We start from the raw sequence: 19,369 nt of genomic DNA, 5'->3' as shown, positions 1-19,369 counted from the left end.
ATATTTTCTTCAGATCTTCAAATACAACATAAAGGAGCTCTGCTCTCCTTCTCAATGGGATCAAAAATCACCAGGACTGCTTCTGTTTCTTCCAGAGCTGTGACTAGTTCCTGTTTCATTCTCTCCTTCTGGGACACCTCAACATGTACCTTCTGAAAGCAAAAGAGGAGGTAGATGGTCTGAAGGGTGTTCACGACACATAACACACTTTCTCACCTCAGTATTTCTTTGTGTGCCAACAGGCACGAGCAATGCTTCTGCCTTCAAAATTGCATACCCTGCAAAGCGCTGGCGATATCCCTATATACCTGAAGTGGACCAGAAAGCAGTGGCTACAGCTGGGGGAGGAACAAGGAGACAATTACACCAGCTGGCAGAGGGCAATGAGGAGGTAGCAGTGACATACAAAAGAAAGATGAATTATGGCAGGAGTGAGGCTTGGCTTTGAGAAGACTGTGGCTGTCATCCTGGATGTCCTGCCCCTTGACCAAGATCTCTGTCAGAAACCAACACTCTGCAAATTCCCACACCTCCACAGATTTATAGTTTGCTTTCCATTGCACGTGATTGTAGCATTTCAAATGTCCACAGAATCAATAGGTAACACATCTCAATTGTTTCCAAGACAGAACTTGCTTGATGTCATGCAGGTGGCTTCAAGGGGCAATTTCTGGATGTCTGTGGCAAATCTATCCTGGATCTGAAAACTGGGTTCAATCTAAAGAGATGATTGAGACGTCCAGGAGGTAATCGATAATGTTGAGAAGGTCATTAAAAAAATTTAAGAAAGCAAAATCTATCAACAGCCATTAAACACAGAGATGCTGGGACTGGCTCAAGTAACCCATGAGCTGCTGAGCACTGGGCACATGGAGAATACACAGGGGGAAGCACTTTCATGTGTTTATAGTGGTTTTCCTAGGCACTTATTTTTGCCCTCTCTCAGCAGCAAGATACTATGCACTAGATAGCCGTTTGATCTGAACCAGTTCAACTGATCTTATGCTCTGGAGGAAAATACAAACACAAAAATAGACCCTCCCCCAAATGAAATGCCCAGTATGTCAGTTCAAAGCAAATGGAAAATTTCCCTCCCCTTCCATAACAAAGAGCAGTCCAAGTCATTTAGTCAACATTGATTTAAGAAACCCCATTCCTTTCTGGACACCCAAGCAGTGGAACAGCACAGCACACCAACACTTCTAGTCTGGTGTTTGCTGCCCAGTGCTGTGGCAAGGCACGACATCAAGTTTCTAACAAAGAGAAGACCACAAAAAACATTTTCAGTTTTGATTTCCACCCCTAGAAGCTGGTGTATGAGACCACCTCCAACTAGCCCCACAGCAATCCCCTGCAGAGGGGAAGGACTAGTCCCTCCTACGGCAAGGAGAAGTCAAATGTGTCTGCTGATTTTGGAGAGGTAGAAAGCAGCATCTGAAAGTGGAAAATTACAAGGGTATTTTAGGCTATTAAGACATTACAGCTTTCCAACGAAAATGGGAAAGGATCCTATTAACTCTTCATTCAGTTTAGCTTTTTGATTTCAAAGAAGCATTAGACAATGAAAAAGCACTCTGAAGACTGGAAGAGCTCAATCAGAAAAGAACGTTAAGATTATCAATTTAGTGTTCCTATTGAAACTATGTGACCCCTCCACTTGTGCTGAACTCCGCTTGAATGGTAAAATGGCAAGTTTCACAGTGCACAAAGAGATGGAACACATAGGTTTTTTCCATATTGATCATCCCTGAAGCCCAGCAACTCTCTGCTGCTGGCTTCAGAGGCAGCCCTGCAGTGCTGCAGGTTGCCCTTCCGAAAGGGCAGCAACAGGAGCAATCAGTCCCTGAAGCGGTGCTCTTTAAAGCAAGGTGATGCTGAGGAAATTTAAAAGTCAAATGCCCTAAAGAATCAACACCTGCTCTCCTGTCTACAGAGACATCCCTGACATTGGGCAGTCAGGAGATGACAATTTATGTGCTGTATTTGCTGTAAATAAAGCCATCAGCATAGATGTGAGAGCTGAAGTCAGCAGCTCCAAAACTAAATCCCTCTTTAAAACCTATGATTAGAAGGAAAAGGGTGTCAGAAGCTCAGAGACACCCCAGCTGCAGCTTGTGGTCACTTGCCAATGTTCAGCTGAAGCAATCTGCTGGCACACCGGGGCTTGCCAAAAGATTGAATGGCATTTGGAGGTGAAGGGAAGGCAGTCCCAGGGAAGACAATAAATCATATCTGATCCCTAAAGAGGTGGAGAGGGACAGCAGAAGCAAAAAAGGGTTTTCTTCAGTCTTTGTTCTTGCACTGTGCAGGCCAGACACAGCTGCAGCCCAAGGGATTCCCTGAGGGCTAGGACTGCACCTCTTAGCTCTCCCTGGAACAACAGCACCTCTGCCAAGAGCAAGAGAGGGAAAGCAGGAATCATTAAACCCCAGCCCTAACCTCTGCATACTCTATTATAGCTTCATCCATCAAACAGGATTTTTACAAGTGCTTTGCAATCCCCCCTGCAAGACTCCTTGGTGCTATCAGTAGGGGAATGCAATTTTACACATTGTTAAAAAACATTATTTATATTTGCGTGCAGCAAATTAAAAAAAAAAAAAAAAAAAAAAGATGCATAACTGATGTCAATGGCAGAAGGATGATAAGCCTGAAGCCTTGATGATAAGCCTGAAGAGAAGCAAGTGTGTTTGAAAACTACTGTCCTATGTCCAGATTCACTGCTGAATCCACCATTCATTTTCCCCTCCCCAATTTCAGGTCACTTTATCATTGCGCTTTCTCCTCCCTTCCCCCCACCCAAACTGTTCTGCACAGGACCTATTGTATTTGTTAGCACAAGGGTCTCCGTCGTGCAGGCTCTATAATCGCATTTGCTAACGTTCCTTTTAACCTAACAGACTGTGACTGACCACATGTTATTCCACATCTGGTATCACTGAGATCAAACCTGAAATAAAACAACGGAAGGAAGCCTTGGCACACTGTGTATGCAAGGATATCGCACTGATGATAACTGAAGGTCACCTTTGGATTCAGTGTGCTGTGGGACCAAACCTCAGGCGATCTGGTGGTGTTCTTGCTCTTCTCTCTGCTATGTATACCACTTAAAATGATGGGGGACTGCTTACGCAGCTTTTAGCAGCCTGCGAGTGAACATCATTCTGATGTTAATTCACCAGGTATTACTCCTGGTCCATCTCTCTCTCAGGTATGCACAGCCACAGCATTCCCTCTGTCCATTCCAGGAATGAAATCTTCCCTCTACCCGTATTGAGGAAAATGACAAATGCACCAGCTTAGTCTGACTGCAGTTCACACGTCAATGCTCTACACAAGGATATGTTCAGGCCACACATCAGTCAACCACACAGCTTTACAGCGACAAGCAGGCAGATCTACAGATTTTTTAATCACCCTTGGTATGGAGGACATCACCAAAGAAAAAGCAGAGCCAGTGTACCACTATGCTGCAGAGATTGATCTGAGAGGCTAATGCAGCCAGGCACAATTTACAGCAGATATTCTGAATTATGTCAGAAACCAAATTCACCCTCATTTACCCTCAAGCTCAACAAGGCAGACAGGCACCAATACAAGACTCTATCCTTCAAGTCCTGGGTGGTCCATTCCTTAGGCCTTGATGAGCTGTGGGTCTAAAGCTGGCTATAAGTACCTCTTGAGGCAGGAAACTGTTCTTGAAAGTGCTGCTAAAAAGTTCTTCTAAGGATGCACTGCTTCCAAAGAAATGCATAAAACCCCAACAGAAATAGAAATAGAGCAGGATACATCTCACAGAAATGAAAGGACACATGGCATAGGCCTCAGTATTTCATGTATTCAGCCAAGTTCCTTTCAGGGTTTTATTCAAAACCAGAAAAATATTCATGCATAGCATTCAAGCATGCCCATTTCCACTAAAGGATGTTCAAGCTCTACAGCCAACTTCTTATACAATGCTCTGAGTTTTCTCTCACTATTTATCCTTAGTGATTTTTTGCTTCTCTGAAGAATTCTGAGGGCAGCATGAAGGAGAAGAGACAGCAGGTATTTAGCAGTAGTATCATGTCTGTTAAAAGTGCAACAGCTACCCTTCCACAAATACCATTAGTCAGGGGTTTGTGCCTAATGCCCAGGCTCTTCCTACCACATGTTCTTCTTAGGATGCATCGGTCAGCCCATCCTACACTGTCCTCTCAGTTTTCATGCTTACTGAATTTCATGAGCTAATATTTGATTGTTCAGAGATGTGCATTTCGAATACATCTGACTGTTAAAATACTCAATACATATATGAAAATTACATTTAGATGAAGAAAAAGGCAGGAACATCTACAAGTAAACTACTCGCCTGGAATTGTGGTCTTTCAACTACAGAATTGGAGGCTGAAAAATGGGTACCAGACATCAAAAACTGACACAGACAAAATAACTTAGTCAAAGCAGAATGAGCTTCAAGTTCACATCAAGTCTTTTACCAGTGCAAGTGGCAATTTTATCTGACATTGTAAACAACTATAAAAAGAAATATCAAAGTCAGGATATACTAATAGCCTTTCTGAGATTTCATGCTGCAAGAAAATACGCTGAACCTACAGACCCAGGAAAGCTGTATTCAGTAGAGTGTGGTTTCAGGTTGCTTACTAAGTGACCCGAAATAGTTCAATGGACCTGGAGTAGTTCAGTGGCTGTAGAGAAAAACAAATTGAGTGAAAACAACAGTGCCCAGTCGGTGAGATGGCAGAACATTTGTGTTATGCAGTGTGTTTTATATAGGTGCCAACAAATGTCTTTGTGATCATAAACTTTTTCACAAACAATGAATTTCCATTATGTCCCACTTGGCACAATGGAATCCAGAGTACGTCACTCATTTGCTTCATGAGAAGAAGATAAAACTCCTCAGTCTTTCAAGAAACTTCCCTGGTGACACGGTTGTCTCGTCTGCGTTTTGAAGGCTTCATCTCACAACTCAGAAGGTAACATTTTCCTATTTTAGTGAGGGCAAGGTGGAGATCCATGAGAAAACCCGCCGCTACCTCACAGATCCCCGACTGAGGGATGGCCTCCAGCCCCAGAGTAACACTCCCAATGCAGGACACCCCATAACCAACTGGGAGGAGCCTCACCACCAAACCACAGTGCGGAGGGACCTGTGGGGTGCCACAACCTAGACCCTGGCACAGGTCAGCTCTGACAGCCAGATGCGGCTCATCGGCAGGCTGGAAAAACGGCTGAGGAACGGTACAGTGATAGGGGCCACAAATGATCATGAAGCCACCAAGCAGAGGTGGGGCCATGGGCCTGAAGCTAGCAGCCTGAACGCTCAGTAGATGCGATATGACAAGCAGCAAAGAGCTGCAGATCTTTCTCCCCTTCCCCATGTCCCCCGCTCTTGGATGTGGAGGAGGAGGCACTTGCTACACTGCTGGGAGGTACTGCTATGCCGCCCATCAACATCTGGGCTTTGCTGAAGCTCATTGTGGATTAATTGGATAGCTGAACTCACTACCGAATCCCAGGGAAACAAAGACAAAAAATGGGGGTTACATGGTAAAACAGCCTTTTCAAAATCAAGTTGTGAAAGATAAGAAAGGTTTAAATGAATTTCTGAATTAGAAGTAATCAATTCGGTGGTGTAATAGAAAAGCACTTTTGATCTGTTTTGGGGTTTTGTTTCATTGTTTTTTTAATCTGAACCATCTATCAATCTAAAGTTCCATACAATTCCTACATTATTGAGTAGGCACTGCTGATTCAAAGCAAGGATTAGTAACAAATCTGTGCCATGCCACAGCCATTTAAACAGAAAGTTAGTGGATGGGAAAAGGGCAGATGAATCTGGTAACTAAAATGACTTTTCCTACAGATTTCCATGTTTGATTACCAGTATCTTTTCTGGTTATACAGATCCACTGGTACACTGTAACATCAGAGCTCTTCCTGAACTGTGGAGACAAGAATAAGATAGTCTTTACCACCAAAACAGGAGAAGCCTCACACAGTGCAATTTAGTACTGCATATACAGTGAAAAATAGTGCAAAACCACCAGTACAATTTTATTCTTCAGAATAGTGAAAATACTTTAATAAACGCTACTAGACCCATGCATCAATACCAGTCCCAGTAATAAATTGCTGAATACGGAGCAATCTTCCTGTGGGAAATTTATGACCAGAGGAAATGTTCTAGCCTTGGTATTTTTATAGCATCCATTTGTTTTTTAATGGAGGAGGGGGAGATCCGAGATTTCAAAGGCTGTTCAAAGTGTCCTCAACCTTGAAGAAGGAAAGTAACCTGCATCAGAACACTTGCCACAGCTCCCAAAATATGAGATGACACCTGGGTATGTACAACTGCTGTCACGAAAGGCAATCATTTAGTCACCTGCTGTTCTCCTCAATAGACTAGGAAAGTATTTGCTATGTCTCGTTAGAGTCATCCTGCCCGTTTCAGTTATAAGACCAAACCATCCTGACCTTTTATCTCACTCCTCCGCCCAGGATCATTGACGCCTATGTCAAAGCGGTGGTGCACAGCACACAGCAAGGGGTCCTCGAGCCTTTCCATGCGCCGCAGACCTTCCTCCCCGAACCGCCCACTGGCCCGTCACCCCGGCTCTGCCCTCTCCCACGGCCGGCTGCCTTTCCCAGGGCGTTCAGGTGAACATCCCACAAACTCAGCACCCCAGACAAGAAGTACAGACAGTTCATCAGCTATTTTCCGGCAATTTATTACGAAAAGCAGCATGATCTGAGAAAAAAAAAACCAACCTGTTATTCTTATTCCTCTAACTTAGAAAATGAGGGTGCAATTTCCTCCAGAAAGCAGATGCCATAGAATTAGCTGTGGGCTTTTCCTGCTATTTTGTTCACAGTTTAAACATTAAAATTGGAGTCTCAGTAAGCGTTTCATGAATGTTTAGCAAGGTTAAGCTCTATTTTCATGAAGAGAAGTATCATTTCAGATGTCACAGTTCACCAACAAATGCTGAGCATCACGTTCGTTCAGGGTGGCATTTCTCCTAGGATCTACAACTCCAGAGCTGTTACTGGAAACACCTTTTTCTCCTGAGAGGCAGTTTTTCCACTGAAACATAATTACCAATATAACACATCACTGCAGCTTCCATTTGCAAACAAACTGCTGCTAATCTCTGTCAGATCCCAGCATCTCTCTCTCCTCAGCTTCCCCGCCTCCTCCCCCTCCCTCCCTAAATTCAGAGACACAAATCTACAGGAAAACGTGTGAAGACACATTTCTGAAGAGATGTAAGAGAACAGAGTGTCTGCTATGTTCCCCACTCAAAATAAGCCTATGTGCTTTTTATACAGTCCGTATGCTTATTTTCTTAACAATTCTTGAAACTCCCATACTGATAACAGACATGACCATGTAATATTCCTTCCTCAGCTTCAGGTTTTTCCCCTCTCTGAGGATTCGCTCCTCTGAACAAACCCAGAACAGCTCCAGCTGCTTCCAAGTTAGGGACTGGCTGTGCTGGCACCGTGCAAGCGCAGCTCCAACACCACGGAGCTGTTTTTAGCTCCCATGCTGCCTGAGGCTGAGCATCTTCGCCCTCATCATATCCCATTTAGTGATGAGCCATCTATCCTCTTGCTTTTGAACCCTACACTCTCTCTTCGGAGATCAAGCCTTAAAAAGGTCTCCATCAAAAAAGCACGTCTCTACGTACACTTCTGTCAAAGCCTTTGCCCCAAAACATAGGAGACGTCAACACAGACACTAGAAAATCATAACTAGGTCTCATCCTGCACATATTTTGTTCAGCTGCCTAGACTGGCTTGTTGTCTGCTGGGGCACTTCAGACTGGCACAGGAGGAATGGAACCATATCCCCCTGCCACCTCCTGGTAAGACATCTGAACAGATATCCCCATTTTGGGAAAAGTTTAATTTCAAATGGTAATTACACCTTACCTTCATGGGCTCCTGCTTTTCTAAGCCTGAATTGTTGGACTGCCTCACTTGTCACAGACACAACTAACCGATCCACTGCCATCTCTACATCCAGTGTGACTCCCGTCAGATGGTAGCTCAGGCTGTCAGCCTCGGTTTTCTTTCTCTATGAAATACTGACATTGGAAAGTCTTAACAAGGAAACTGAGACTATGGGAAGCGTCCTTCGCTCCAGAGACAGCAGTGCCGGCTGTTATCTCTATTCTCCAGTTCTCAACCAGGAATAGAGCAGGAACAAATGCATTCAGTCCTACCCTGAATGGTAGCTCTACAGAAAAGTCTGGACTGGAAATCCCAGCTTTTTGGTTGCTTTAATCAAATGGAACAGCATCAGGAGAAGGGGGGCAGTGGTGGTGGGGAGGCACTGCGCTATCCAAAATTTAAATCGACCTTTTTTTAATCTGCTTTGATTCACTCCTAATCTTACACACTCTTTCCTAAATTCTGAAAAGGTACAGAAATGAGGCCAAGATACAGATTTAAATAAATAAATTACCGTTTCCTTTCAAAATGTATGCTTAGAAAACTTACATAGTTAAAATATTTAGAGTAAGAGCTGATCAAGTGATAAAGAATACTCAAAAAGTTCCCTTTTTAAGAAAAGCGCATCTCTGAATCTCATCTTTTAGTTCTTCCAAAGCATAAATCTTTCTTTAATTTTAAGCAACAGAACTTCAGGTTCTAAGTTTTACAGAAATCTAAAGAACAAGCAACTTTTAAGATCATTATGGTATGAAGTTTTAATTGATTATTTTGGCAGTCAGAACCAAAAGGCAGATATCACTCCACGTGCACTTGCAAAATAGGTCAGCTGGGTGAATTTGTTCAGCTTTCTTCTAGACTCTTTAGATGCTTCACCAATTACTACTTCTTTCTACAGCAGCATCCAAACTTGTTTGCTCTTTCTTTATATGACATAATTTAACTCTCTACAAAGGATGGCTTGTTAGCCAGTCACTTAATTAACACAGTGAATATACAGTTGAATGCCTGATTATATCCATTCAAGATAGCTAAGTTTCTGTAATAACATTCAATTTCCATGGTAAGATACACGAGTTCTTACAGTTCACTCAAAAAAAGAAACTGTCTCTACTTAAATGTGATTATAACAAGTAGGTTTCCATTTGGAATTATTTTAATAATCAGTAAAGGTAAATGAATTAGTATCATGAATTAATATTTATTTATTTTACTTTCAAAACTTGCTAGAACAGAAACAATACACTGGCTGTATTGGGAGATCTGTTTGAGAAACGCATCATCCCATTTATTCTGGTTTACTTTGAAGTGCTACTTCTAGCTACCTGTAAGTAATGAGAATCTGGAAGGAGAGAAGGAACATAAAAGTGCATTAGCCCATTAATAAAAGGAACTGTGTGGACAGCGTGTACACTCTCTTCAAACTCTAAGTGCTAAACCTACAAATTCAGAACAGAAAAAGCTAGCATTGCCTTTTCAGTAAGTCTTCTTCCTAAAGGCATCGTGCTCTGGCTGTATGCTATACACCTCCCATAGTAAAATGGAGAGCTTCCAACCACATCAATAACAGGATGTTTCCATTAGTAATCAGCTGAGATTTATTTTTATTCAGTTCAGTTCCTTCCACAATTCTAGCTTTTCCAGCAAACAAATGCAAGTTCAAGGAGAAAGAAAACAAATATTCCTCCAACCCTCACACACTCATGCTCTTAAGCTTTTTTAACCTCTCTGAGGTAAACAGCAAGCACTTTTAGTGACAGTTTCTGAGTAATGATGGGGAAGAGCGAGGAGGTGGTTGGAAGCACCTCTGGCTTCTTAATGCAAACTCTTTTATGCTACTCAGGGAACACATGCTCAATCACTGCTTATGAAACAGCTTTGACAACACGGAGAGGAGCTTTTTGCTTGATGTTTGTTTAAGTGAGGCTATATCTATTTTAGGAGGAATTGCTTTTATTTTACTTTTTTTAAATATTTTTTTTGTTAAACAGAACCCACAGTCTTAATAACAGATTAGTGAGTGAGTGGCTGTCTTCTCTGGAGACTTCATTAGGATGAGGTTTCACTGCACTCCAGCTCTTCTGAGAAGACATTTAGAGAAAACATAAGAAAGGTAGTACAGAAGTGAGACATATTAGAAGAACCCCATCGCCACTGAGGGACCTTTCTTTAAAACATCAAAATCATGCCATTGCACATGATGCCTACTTCCAAGAAAGCAATAGGATCAGCATTTCGTTTTTGAACACAGAACATAAATACCACATTAACACTTTAGCAACACATATTTACAGAAATCCCTGCATATTTATGGTACCATATTGTGCCTCGGAGAAAGCTTTTCTTAGGTGAACAAAAGCAGCAGCAAACTGAATTAGACTTGCAGTCTGAAACAGAGCACGTGCAGCACACTTAGAAATGATTTTATAACATCGAATTGTAACCTATTTTAGACAGATTATATTGGCAAGATATTTAAGGCAGGGACTGCAAACCACTATGCTGTTGTAAGCATCTATTTTTTTATTTCTTATTAAAGGTACTGTCACTGGCTGCCTTTCAGACTGGGAAATAAGGGTCCCTCTTTCCTGTTACATTTTTCATGCACAGACAGTAACAAGGACTTTGCAGTAACTTTTCAGAGGCTCAGCTTTGAACTTGCAACCATAGCAGGACAGCTCAGCCTCACAGGAGCTCAGGGGGTCTCTGGTCCGGCCCTGCCACAGCAGGCTCAGCGCTGACTTTGGTCGGATGGAGCCGGCACAGCCTACCTGAGCAGCCTGCGCCTCTTCCCTCCTCTCCCGCCCCAGGGAAAAGCCTTTTCCTTGTGTACTGCCAGAACCTCTTTTGCTTGGTCCAGCCGATGCCCCGCGTCCCTCTGGCTCCCTCTCCTCGAGGTACAGGGGGTTGCTGCCAGACCCCCGGAGCCCTCTCCCCCCAGGCTGAGCCAGCTCCATCCCTCAGCCTCTCCTCGCGGGGCAACTGCCCCAGACATGACCATCATGCTCTTGATACTCTAGAAAATGGCTCTTTCCCTGAAGGAAAGGGCATCCTATTTTACAGGGAAAGAGATAAGGTGAATTGCGCTGACAGCCCTTGTCAACTTCATAGCATCTTCCTGCTCCTTGCATCAGGGGTAGAGCCGCATTCCTGTGTCCAAGCCCAGATCTGCTACAGGCAGGATTACAGCTAAAGCAGCCTCTTATCTTCCACTTACAAGTTGTCTCTGTACGAGCATCCCATTCACACTCTAGAAGAAGTAGCAACAGAAACACAGAGCTCTGCTCTGCTCCTCAGTTCCAGGATGGCTTCCCTTTTTTGCAGCATGTTTTATAAAGCCAATCCTCCAAATTTTTATTCATACAGCAGCAGAAAAGCTCCAGCACTCCCACTGGATATGGGATTTAAATTAAGTCGAAGTGCCATATGATTGCTTAACACCTTGTTATATCATCTGCCAAAGCTAACAGTGCTATTCATAACTGGCTAAGCCCTCAGAAATGTGTATACTTCAGGTATTAGGCAAACCACATCCTGCTACTTGGTATCATGGGTGAAATTCTGGTTACATTTTAAATACTACTTTCAGAACTGCTTGTCCACTCAGAATTTCTAGACATCACCTTCCTGGTATCTGCTTCCTTTAGTCCTCCTATATAACCAAACCCCATCTGCAACAGACAGAAGAGACCATCCAGCACCTCCACATAAATACTTACACGACAAATCTTACCAACACTATTAAATGGAAACTCTCTTAATTAAGGACTGTAAAATCCACCTTTGTAGATATGAATTGCTTATGAACAAAGCATACCACATATTGCCCAAGAATTAAAGCTATTTTTGATGAGGCAGAAGGCATAGACTCACCTTAATGATAATCTCTTTGGCATCACACAGTGATATGTCACAAAGCACTTTCATTAGTTAGTATGAAATATATTAACAGCTGCCAATGCTTCTGCTTCTGTCTGAGCAAAAGCAAGATACCTTGTAATGAAGAAATTATAAATATCAATGGGTGAGGTGCTCAGCTAGAGGATACAAATGACACAAGATTCAAAACTAGGCAAAACAAAACTTAAAGGAGGTGTCAAGCCTGAGCAAAAGGGAATACTTTATCCAGACAGAACACATAGTTGTGTGAATTTTATTAACACCTGTCAGGTATCTCAGCCTCAGTCACTAGACATCCTACAGAGATCATGAAATACCACACTTCCAGGTGTTTTCTGTAGTGTACATGAATATATACACACAGCCACAGAGCTTCCACATAAAAACTCACTCCAAGATGTTTCCTAATCAGAATATATTATATCATGGGGAAAATGTACATGCTTTAATGCAATATTATCCTGAAAGAATGAAGAAGTAGCAGTATTAAAAGTGCTCTGGGCACACAAGCTGAAACTTCCTTCCTCCCTGGTTCTCCTCATTTTCATTTGTTTGTTCCTTTTCTTTTAAGGCCTATAACACAGGTACTGCTAACCATTCTGTATTCACAGCTAACTCAAAATGCTGTTCCTGAAGAGTATCCTAGTGACTGACGTTACCCTTCAACAAGTCAGCCTGCTCCATCAGGAATAACAATCACAAAGACAAACCCTGAGATCTGAAGGCATTCGGGTTTGTCTTGTAAAAACGGCTTGGGTACTCCAGCAGCATTCACTTTAATACTTGTTTTTATTGACCCCCCCCCGGCTTCTGTTTATGCAAAATGAGTTGCAGGATGTCAGTCTGATCCAAGGCTGACTCCAAAGAAGGGATTTTGATTGCAGAGGAGGAAGCTGTACCTACCCAAGAGGTGTTGAATGCAGCATGTCTTCCAAGGGCATTTCAACAACTCTGCAGCTGCATTACTAAACAGTTACAGGTTACTCAGGAGCCTACAGACAAACTTGTGGGTTTCCCACAGAATTCTGTAAACCGGTTTCAAAGGTAATTGAAAAAGGCTAAAATAAAAGGCTGCCCATTTGCCCGTGAAGGCTGGAAAGCAGCATAAATTATTCCCCTGTTCTGCATCAGCAGGTGTTTAGATCTGCAGACGTAAACAGTACTGTGTACTACCCACGCACTTCACCTTCCTCTGTCGGACGGAATATGTGGACAGGACGGGGAAAGCCAACAGAGAGGAAAATAATGTGTTGCTATCATTACTTATGCAGCAAATACTGCTTAATCTGGATTAAAGAAGAAAAAAGCAAGAAGTGCTCCCTGATGTGCAATTGCTTCTCTGGGATCTTCCTAAAGACACCGCAGAAAATGCAAGGTTTTTAATTAAGAGCCGTGTCCTTGCAGCACAACCTAGCACGGAACTGCCCCCACCTCTGGGGTCAGCACAGAAAGATGCGTGCTACACACCAAAGCAAGCACATGCAGAAGAGCACCTGCCGCGTATATTCAGCGCTTACTGTGCTCTGGCAAGCTAGCTGAACACCCCCTGTCCAAAAGCCTCAGCCTGGGGGCACCTGGCACAGCTCCACGCTCAAAGGCTGCTCAAGGTACACATCTTCCCATGGGCGGTGCAAACCTGACGCCGCTGGTAAAATCGTCATCTCCCTTCCCTGACAGTGTTTTTTTAGGCTGTACTCGGACGTGCTGCCTCGGCTGCAGCTGAACCATGTTAAGGGCTCCTGCTCTCAGCCCCGTGGCTGGCTTTCCCACTCCAGCCCACGGGCAGGGGCCACGCTCCCCTCGCTGCAGGATGGCCCTGCCCTTCTCGGATCTGCCAAGGGAAGGGCACGGGTTTGCACACCCTACCCGATCTGTCACAGTGGTTCAAGAAACACTTCTACTGGCAGGGTGTTAAGATCCCTTGGATGCATCTTAACCGAAACAGACTGGGTAGCACCTACGTACACTGCTACTGGGAGCGATGCAACCGCTGGTGAGGGCTAGGAGGTGAGAAACTGCTGTGGGACTTGCCTCTTAAACCAGCTGGATGGCACCCCACTGGGGCCAGGTCCTTGTGGCAGGGAAGGAAAGATGTTTGGCTCCATCAAAGTGCAAAAAGATGAGGCACAGCAAGATGTTACGTGAGCATTATTGCTTGTTCCCAGAGCAAGAGACGTTCTCGTGCGCCTCGTTCCTCCTCTTGCTAATATAAACCAGGAGACTAAGGTCAAATGTAATTGCTATACAAGCACGGCGCTCTGTCTTTGGTGAGGAATACAGGCTTTAATAATACATAAACGATTTCTAGAAGATGTAAAGGAGAGCTTAGTGCAACTTGAATGCAGACAAATACTTACAAGAAATCAACATTATCCACTAAGCACTTTACTAAATTGGTTTCATTTACTTATGTATGTTCATGCCCAGTTGATACAATTTCTACAAGAGGAAAAAACCTAGCAAATCAACTTACTATACTATTAAAGCTTTCTAAAAAACAAAACAAAACAAACACCCAAAGCAATTTTTTAGGGAGGTAATGAGAGAGAGATGAAAGGACGTATTGAGATGGTATTAATGTTGGAAAGACAAGGAAGGAGAAAATGGGCAATTACCCATAAATACAGCTCTTAACTTCAGTTACGTAACAGAACAAATAATCAGAATAACCACCACTTACGAGTAAATAAAAGCATCATGTATTTATAAAGGTCTTGCTAGATAAACTCACAATACCTTTCTACATTTCTCCTCCATTATCCTTCTCCTGTCATGACACAGGAAGAGTGCTACAGCATCCCGCTATGCAGAGAAAGCAAAAGAGGACATTCAGAAGCAGCCATAACCAGAAGAAACAGCAGTAGCAGTAAGAAGCAAATTAAAGTCTAATCAAAAACTTGTAAGCAATTCAGAGAAACTGATTGTGGAAGAAAGTAGGTTTTATTATGAACACAGTAATCGAGTGTTTGCACTGGGTCAAGGTAACAAAAGAAAAATTACTGCACCATCAGCTATCAACCCTGTATCTAGCTAGAAGTTTTAAATTATGGGCTAGGAAAGCAACAGGTCAGTTTAGGTAGTTGAGGAACAACAGCATTTATATATATGTCATTACCAGAAATATCTCAGAGAAATAGAGCTTCTTTTGAGGGGACTATGGAGGAAAAAAGGCATGTTCAAAACTTCCAAGACTCCGCACTCCCAAGGAGCAGAGAAGTTGAAAAATTTAATTGCTTACTCTGCGAGTAGCAGCAGCTAGGAAGGTCAGCATCCTACAGAGCACCCACACAAATCTTCTCATGTCTGATAAGCTGAATGCTTGCTTTTTACATTTACTCTTCCCTCAGTGGGGGCATCAACCTCATCTCTCTCATCTTCCTGGCCACCAGCAGTCTTGAGGTTTGTAAGAATTTTATTCCTTTGAAATCTCTACTCTTCTATTTATATCGGTTCAAATTGATCCCCAGGGGTAAAAAATTATTCCAGGACAATGAGGGGGGATAACAGTCAAGATGGCATTATTGGTTTAGCTTCATCTCGTTAGGAAACCAGGTTGAAAAGAATATAGTCAGGACAGAGGGGAAGAAACAGCAAACAGGAAACTCAAATGGGAAAACTTCTAAAACCAGAATTATTAAGTCAAGTACAGAAGACATTATTTCACATGAGGAAAGCCAGATTTGGGAGCTTTTCACAAAGAGATCACCATTCCTGACTTTTCTGGGATTTCTGCTAAGCCATACCCTTAGGCTGCAATGAAAATCTGGATGATCCCCTTGTAAAAATGTAAACACCAGAATCTTAATCCATTCTAACACAGATGTCCAAATACTTCTACCAGACAAGATGGTTTGGATTTACTTTTGCAGTTCTCCCCTTCCAGTGCTGGTGGCGTTCCCATGGGTCTGAGTGACTGGTCTGGATGCCACAGAGTGGAACAAGTGAAGCCATCAATCCAAAATCCTGCACTGTTTCACTGCTTGTAAAACCATTTGAGAGAACAAGGAGCACACTGGGGAGACATTGCATTGAATGAGGGCTCTTTGGCCATCGAGATACGGAGAGAGCACAGAAATTTCCCTCACTTTTCCCCCAAAGCCAGTCAAGAGGGAGCCATGCCCAGAAAAGTGAGCAAGGTCCTGGAGCATCTTCAGGAGAAAGAGAAATCAATGAAGTCCTGCAGAAAGCCCGGCAGGAGTTCAAGGAACATACAATCTCCCACAAGAGTGGTCTTTAGCCAATGGAGAAAACTACACGTGATTCCTCACAGATTTTCATCCCAGGTTTTAGAAATCAAAGGAAGCAGGTACATTCTGAATGATTCATTAAAACCACTCATCATTATACTAACAGAAAGTATAATTTGAACAGGACAGATCAATAAATGGACACAAGGGAACAATTTTGCACTTCCTGACAGATTAACAACATGACCTGAGCTTCTCTCTCTCTCTCCATTTCTTGATTTGCATCAATATTTTTTAAATTTGTCATGATTTTGAAGCTCATTTATATTTTTATAGCATACCGATGTATGTTACGCTGTTTTGCTTAGATTTGTTACTGTCATGACATGTCTAGAACAAAATAAAGTAGACTGGTCTCTATTCCAACAGGGTGTATTTCAAAACCAATCTACAGAACTAAACCTTCACTCTAATGGCACAGTAAAGTGATTGCTTGTAGAAGTTATTTGGGTATTTCTAGTGAAGTTTCAATTTATCTTACTTCCATATAAGTATTTTTTATCAACCAGGATGCAACATTTCATAAACTTCATAGCACAAACCTTCAAGTTCATAATTTCAAAGGGAATATTAACAACAGAAGCAAAAAAAAAAACCCCAAAAAACCCAGACCATTCTCATCCCCGTGACTTCTTCAGTGAGGAAAGGCAAACAGTGTCATGGTCTTTCCTTCAGCTGTTTTCAAGATCCCTGTTCTGATCAAATATTTCATCCAAACTGTTTTTTTCCAGCTACAAAGGTGACAAAGTTATACTAGTAAGTCAACATCCCTACATATTTTCACATTTATCAGTCCTAACCACAACGTCCCTACAGCTGGCTGGGATTTTCTTGGAATGACCAAAGTCTCATTACTTTTCAAAATTCAGGTCTTTAAGAATTGGGTGTATCTGTACCAACCAGACAAACGGCACACTGTAGATCACTTCGTCTATTGTTTCAGGAATATTTTGAATACTCTTTTACTTCTTCCTTCCCTAAAAGCACTTGCCTGCTCTTCAGAGCGCACAAATAACTTTTAACAAGTGCAGAGGAGCATCATTCATAACAGAATGAAGAAAAAATTCTCCTACTGGCAACATTTTTGTCGCAATCGGAAAGAAAAATTCCTGCCTTGCGAGTGATCAAAGTACAAGGACGCTCCTTGCAATCCTGGAAAGATGAAAGTCAAAGATGTATTTTAACCGAATTTCTAGGAACGTCTTTTGCATCAACAAACTGCATGTTAAGTTGCTCATTACCTTGTCCATGCAACGTTAATTATGGACTTCACGCACAAGGGTTATTTTTCAGAGATGTATTTTAATATAACTAAGCGGTGTCGTTACGTAAACAAAGCTGATCTTTTTTACTCTCTCCTCTTCACGGTCTCACCACTGATTAATTTCACCGCACAAACACAATTTCAGAGAGGAGATGTAGATGCAAACTGCACCCGGAGCACTTCTGACTGCTCTTCTGCCGGAGAAAAAGTCATTTTGAGTTTTCTCCCTGACGAGAGGCAAGTCTCTTTCCGACACCTATTACCAGTTTCCCGAGCGCTTCCTAAACCCTAATACCCAACGTTAACGAGCATTAAACCCGCTGGGTCACTCGCAGGGGAGCACCTCGGGCGGGTGAGCCGTGACTTACCCGCGGTCACGCCGAACACCCGGGACGCGGCGGGACGGGGGACCTCACGTCCCCAGGAGCACCCCCAGACCCCTCCTTCGGCTCTCCTCTCCCACAGCACCCGGGCTCTCACTTCTCCCCGACCGACAGCCCGCGATGCCGCTCGAAGGGGTCCCCGAACCAAAGGGCCGCTGCCGGGGACTGGGGAAGCCGGCAGGGACGCGGGCGTTCCCTCAGCGCTCCGCTTGGCCGCCGCTCGGCCCTTCCCGCGTCTCCCCACACGCCGCCCGGCGCCGCCGCCGCCCCTGCCCGCCTTCCTTCCCTCCCTCCTTCCCTCACTCACCCGGCGCCGGAGGTGCCGCGGCCGGCGGGTCTCTGCCCTCGGCCCGCGCTGCGCCGGGAGCCTCGGCCCTGACAGGAGGCGGCGGGCTGCCGTGCCCGCCCCCCCCCCTCACCCCCCCCACCGCTCCCCGCCTCAGGCGCTTCGCCTGAGGTGGCCGCGGCGGGGCAGCCCCGAGGGGCCGCCTGCGTGAGGTGACCCTCGGCGCTGGCGCCAGTCCCCAAAATACCGAGTGTGGGGCGGACCGGCTTGTCCTCCACACACACCTTCTGCAGGCGGGAAAGGGGTGCTGGCTGAGGACACCCCCCCCCCCCCCACCACCTCCAACAAGCGTAGAGGGACATCTGCCCCGAGGGTCCCTGTCTGTCCGCCCCGAGGGTCCCTGTCTGTCTCTCCGCCCCGAGGGTCCCTGTCTGTCCCCGTCGTCGTCGTCCCCCCGTGGCCCTCCCCTGAGGCACCGAGCTGTCCCTCAGCAAACTGATGGCGGTGAGGAGAGCAGGCCCCCGTGCCTGATCACCTCAAAAATGGCGGGGAAGAATAACAGCTCTTACCTGCAGCCTTGCTCGGTTTAGTCTTCAGTTCTTCGTGTTACACGGTTTGGGGTTTGGTTTTTTTTTTGGCTGCAGTCCCTCAAACTGCACCAGCAAAATGACACAGGACATCCTCCTGCTCCGGCCTGACGCGAGCAGCTACAGTCTGACAAATTCTGTGTGAAAACAAGGCGAAGAGTTGGCACCTGGATGCAGCCATATGTGACCCTTTTTTGGCCACCAGCTCTACGGTAGGGCGCAGGGAGAGGCCGTGGTGCAGCTGCACTAGTCTGTCCTCAGACTTATGGCCCCTGGGACGTGCCTTTACCCAGGAGCTTTCAAAAATCCAACCTGGGCCTGAAATCAGCAGCCGTTGCGTTTTTCCTCTTAAAAGGTTGCCCTGTGAAGAATACGGCAAGTTCTCTGTCATAATTGCTGTGTTTCAGTGGAAATGCAGAAGTTAATGCCTGGCATCTTAGAGTATATCAAGGCACAGTCGCATTCCCTATAGCTGGATGTGTAGGACCGTATTATAACAAACTGGCTTTGAAAGCTTTTTAAAAGACCTAGAAATCTCAGGCACTGATTATTAATACAGGTTTGTGTTTGGGTTTTTTTTACATTGTACCAAAAAGACTCTAGACTATCTATTCTGAAATCCCTTTAAACTGTTCTGAAAATCTCACTACAGGCAATCCATGTTTGTGGCAGCCTTGATCCAGCCGTTTCCCTAGATCCAGTCATAGCTGCCCGACAAGGGAACTTGCACAGAGGTTTTC

At 44.2% G+C, this 19,369-nt stretch overlaps 1 protein-coding gene across 4 annotated transcripts in view; it reads right to left on the bottom strand.

Moving 5' to 3' along the window:
* PKIB (cAMP-dependent protein kinase inhibitor beta) overlaps positions 1 to 18,787 on the bottom strand; it is a 56,513-nt gene extending 37,726 nt beyond the window's left edge. Inside the window, exon 1 of one of the 4 annotated variants that reach the window (XM_049818173.1) lies at positions 18,612 to 18,787. The gene's annotated coding sequence lies outside the window, so the exon portion shown is untranslated. Of the gene's footprint in view, positions 1 to 14,598; positions 14,651 to 17,741; positions 18,034 to 18,063; positions 18,300 to 18,611 lie in introns of those variants that run through there. The other 3 variants (XM_049818171.1, XM_049818172.1, XM_049818175.1) reach the window with 3 other exon arrangements.
* Between the last annotated feature and the right edge of the window lie 582 nt (positions 18,788 to 19,369).

This window comes from Accipiter gentilis, chromosome 15, assembly GCF_929443795.1.
Source record: "Accipiter gentilis chromosome 15, bAccGen1.1, whole genome shotgun sequence".
NCBI lineage: Eukaryota > Metazoa > Chordata > Aves > Accipitriformes > Accipitridae > Astur > Astur gentilis.
Note: the sequence above shows the minus strand (reverse complement) of the source record. Positions and strands in the feature narration are given on the sequence as shown.